We start from the raw sequence: 5,000 nt of genomic DNA on the forward strand, positions 1-5,000 counted from the left end.
TAGAAATACGTATATTTTCGTTAGTTTTGCTTGAAGACGCAAAAATTCTTAACTTCTAAAAATATTCTATAAAACCGACTTCCGAAATACTTCGGAACCTCATCACCCTTCTGTTCATTTCAGGTTTGTTCTTCACGGTACGTGGAGAACAGGTACTGGCAAAGTGTTCTCCACAACCTCGTCACACTCTATTCATTATAGGTTTGTTCTTCACGGTGCGTGAGGAGGAGAACAGGTACTGGCAAAGCGTTCTCCGCAACCCCGTCACCCTATGTTCATTTAAACTCTGTTCAACCTCATCACACTTTGTTCTTTTCAAGTTTGTTCTTCACGGTGTGTAAAGTGGAGAACAGGTATTGGCAAAGCGTTTACAAAAATAAAGCGGAACGGCACGCGCGGACGCTGGCGAGGCGGGGCGAGCGCTCGCCGCCGCGGCCAGCGACAGAGTGGGGGGAGGAGGGGGGGAGGAGGGGGGGAGGAGGGGGGAGGGCGCGAGCGGCCTGAAATAGGAAGCTGAAGCTTGGACCAAGACTTCACGCGCGTGGACAAAAAGGTTTGTCGGGGGGAAGGGGGGTCACGTAACGGGGGGAGGGGGTTACGTGAACGACTGGCCATTGCCCCCTTCCACACTCTTAAAAACACAAATAATGTTAAGTATAATTAAATTAGATTAATCGTTTGGCGTTAGCCAGAATAAAATAACTTACGATGATCTACATTATATTTTATTCTTTCTGGCGCCAGCCGATTTTTATTCATCTCGGCTGAGTGAATTGTCTCTTGATTCCCTTATTCACTGCAAAGACTATTTATGTTTTTTTTGTTCTTGTTTGTTTGTTCATTATCTATTTATCTATTAATCTAGTTATCTGTTTATTGAGTTCATGATTTATCTATTTAGTTATTAGTTTGCCTTTTATTCGTTAATTCATATTTATTCATTTGTCTAATAACATGTTTTACATTTATTGATTATTTGACTTTTTGACCCATTGATCAGAAACAGCAGTTCCTCGTTACAACTCATTTCTCAGAGTCTCTCAGGTAGACACCCAGCCCATCCTCACCGTCAACAACCCACATCCCTTGAGTCTTTTCTCCTCAGGATCATTTCTTTCAGAGACCGTCCCCGCAAGCAGTGCCAATATTCCAAAAGACCGTTGTGTGTGTATTATTATAACAACAACAACAATAGTAATAATAGTAATAATAGTAATAATAATAATAATAATAAAACTGTTTATTGAAAACATGGTAGCCGAAGGATGAAAATACATATTAACCCAAGAGGGATTAACACATACATCATATGATGCTGAAGTGATCGTGCACTATACAAATATATAAAACATGAACATATAAAACATGATAAATGCGTCCTAGTATTGATATGATGTTTGGATTAGATGTTTAATAAGTGTACAATAGAAGGTATTGGACTGTGTTTATATCTGTGTTTGGTACTTTGAAAGCCTTGAGTCTATTGTGATGTCTTGTGGCCCGGGCAGGATGGTCAGCTTTCGACGATAGCAGGTTATGTTGGCAAGGATGACATAACAGCTTGAGGCCGAATTTTCTTAGTGTCTCCCTGTGGTGGTCAGAGAGCTTGGGCAGGTTGAGGATGGTTAGAGCAGCCTCTTAGTTGGAATAAGAGGAGCCTAGGATGATTTTGCATGTCCTTTTCTGTACCCTTTCTAGCTGGCGTTCCTGAGTGAGGTTGATGGAAGGGGTCCAGGCTGGAGAGGCATAGCGGAATTTAGGCAGAATATATATTCTTCAACTCTTTCTCTGGTGTTCCAAGGGATCTCAGCCTTCGCAACATGTATAGTTGATAAGATCACATGCTGCTTCCAGTCCAGTTGGTCATCAATAATGATTCCCAGTAATTTTGTGGCCTTAACTACTTGGGGTATTTGGGTGCCGATTGCGACATCTGGAGCAGGTACATCCTTATTTGAGGTGCAGAAGTGCATGGTGACCGTTTTTGTACTGTTATTGGCCGCATGGATGTCAGTCGTCCAGGCTTGTAGATTATCAAGAGTAGCCAGCAATGGATAGTAGTCAGGATCTGTGTTGTCAACGGGGACTCCAAAAGTTGAGTCGTCAACGTATTTCCAGTGATGGGAACTGTCAGCTAGAGCATCGTTAATTAACATTAGGAAGCACAGCTGTCCCATCTTGGTTCCTTGTGGGACTCCACAGGTCAGGTGTTGTGGGTAGACATCGAGCCTAACCTGATACACTGTCTACGCTCACTCAGGAAATCCGACAGCCATGATACTAAGTTGGGATGGAGACCAATTTCTATTGATTTCCTTATTATGTTGGCATGGTCAACCAGTTCAAATGCTTTTCTAAAATCAATCAAAATGATAGCAAGGGAAGTGTTACGTTTGTCTAAATTTATGTGAATAAAATCAAGTAGGTCAATTGAGCAGTGAGTAGTGGATGAAGTTCTGATGTTGCCAAATTACTGGGGATCTATTTCATTGCGTATGTTACTATATGCCCAGTTGAAAAAAAGTCCTCACAGATGATACTGGGGATGGGCGTGATGGCAATTGACCTCAGGTCATTTAAAGACTGGGAGCTGGGGTGACTTTAGGGATGGGGGTGACGTATGAAGTCTTCCAATCTCCGGTGCATTTATTTGGAGTTAGAGAGGCGTTGATTATCGAACAAAGAGGAGTGGCTAGTTCAGGGGCAAATTCCTGGTAGAGCTTTAGTGGGAGGTCAACTGGTGTGTGTGTGTGTGTGTGTGTGTGTGTGTGTGTGTGTGTGTGTGTGTGTGTGTGTGTGTGTGTGTGTGTGTGTGTGTGTGCGTGTGTGTACGTTTGTGTGTGTGTACACGTGTGTGTGTGTGTGTGTGTACGTTTGTGTGTGTGTGTGTACACGTGTGTGTGTGTGTGTGTGTGTGTGTGTGTGTGTGTGTGTGTGTGTGTGTGTGTGTGTGTGTGTGTGTGTGTGTGTGTGTGTGTGTGTGTGAGAGAGAGAGAGAGAGAGAGAAATGGCGTTCGGTGGCAAGGTTGGCTACTTAATAGGTATTGGATCTTGTGGTACCCCTTGATCTTCCGCGGGGACTTTGATAAAGGTCCATGACTCACATCCATACAAGAGACAAGATTCAGTTTGTCAGTAGTATATTATAGTTAACATTTTATTTATGGCTCATGACAGTGACTATTGTTCCGAGATTTATGACATGTCATCTAACATACTCTAAAGTTTATTTACAGTGAAGGAGTTTACAAGATCAAAGGTAACTAGGTAGACGAGATGGTTTTTATTTTGATCTAAAATTGAACATATGACATCATTACTTAGTGGATTAGGGATCTAAGCGTCTGAGATTGACAAATCATAAACCACCCGTTATGACAACACCACCATCATAACAGCGATTGATTGGCTGCCGAGCCCGTGCGCTCAATGCACCAGCCAATCAGGCGCAGTTATGACGGAGGTGATGCAATCATGTGAGGTTTATTGTTCACAGAATCGTTAGGGACACTAAGAACACGTGGATAATTTGCATACACGGTGTAGTTACCTACGAGTTAGTGTATGTTAGCGTCGAGGGTTGTAATAAAAGGGAACGGAACAATGTAGTGGTCAAAAGTACGTGACCCATGAAGTGTCATCAACATGTATATATGACTGTCATTTTTTTTAAATCAAGATACAATATTTTCACTTATTTTTTCTATTTGTCTACTTATATATTTCTCTATTTAATTATTCTTTGCTTGTTCATTAGTTTGTTTATCAATTTGCTTATTTATCTACTTATTCATTTACTTGTTAATCTATTTACTTATTTCTAACTTTCACTTCTGTGGTGCAGGTGACCAGTAATTCTATCAAAGTGGACTCAGGGATACGGGGGTGGGATGTCATCATTATGATACACACAGTCAAGAATGCAGAAATAGGAGGACCCAAATTAGCGAAGGTAATCGGCGATTTTCAACCCGGTTACTTCTACGGGAACGTTAAAACTCACAAGGAAGGAAACCCACTTAGGCCTATCATTTCCCAAATCCCCACCCCTTCTTACCATGTTGCCAAACGGCTACATGATATCATCTCCCCTTACATTCCTAGAACATACTCCCTCCGCTCTACTGAGGACTTTGTTGACATCCTACGGGTTAATAAACCTGTCGGAATCCTGGCATCATTAGATGCTAAAAATCTTTTCACTGAAATTCCTATATTAAGAACAATCAATATCATTCTTGACTATGTGTATCATAATGATGACATCCCCCCCCCCGTATCCCTGAGTCCACTTTGAAAGAATTACTGGTCACCTGCACCACAGAAGTTCCATTCAAGTGCCCAGATGGAAACCTTTATGTGCAGCAAGATGGGGTAGAAAGATCAGCCTTCCAGGACGGAGAGTTAAAACCACTTATATACTGTAGATATGTAGATGACATCTTTGTCAGCACCACTTCCATTGATCTGTTAGAAAATATACGGTGCCGACTTCAGGAAATTTCAGGCTTAACTTTTTCCTCTGAAATGAATTACAATGGTCTACTCCCCTTCCTGGATGTGATGGTTGATTCTACTTCCGACAACTTCATTACTAGTGTATATAGAAAACCTACCAATTTGGACAAGTGCATGAATGGCAAGAGCGAGTGCACAGACAACTACAAAAAAAAAGGTGTCATTAGAGCATATATAAAAATAGCCATATCAGTATGTTCCTCATGGCAAGCTTTACATAGTGAACTTCAACACCTGAGACAAATGCTCACAAATAATGGGTATTCTAACACTGACTTTGATTCTTTTACCTCCAAAATGCTAGAATCCCATTTCACAATCAAAGAACCGCAAAATCATAACTTCATTAACATTTACTACAGAAACACCTTCACTAATAATTATAAGAAAGATGAAAAAGTCATCAAGGACATCATTCATAAAAATTGCCTTCCTACAAATGAGAACAACAAAATCAGAGTTCTCATCGATTATAAAAATCC

This window comes from Oratosquilla oratoria, chromosome 1 (genome assembly GCF_046742065.1).
Source record: "Oratosquilla oratoria isolate Oo_2021 chromosome 1, ASM4674206v1, whole genome shotgun sequence".
NCBI lineage: Eukaryota > Metazoa > Arthropoda > Malacostraca > Stomatopoda > Squillidae > Oratosquilla > Oratosquilla oratoria.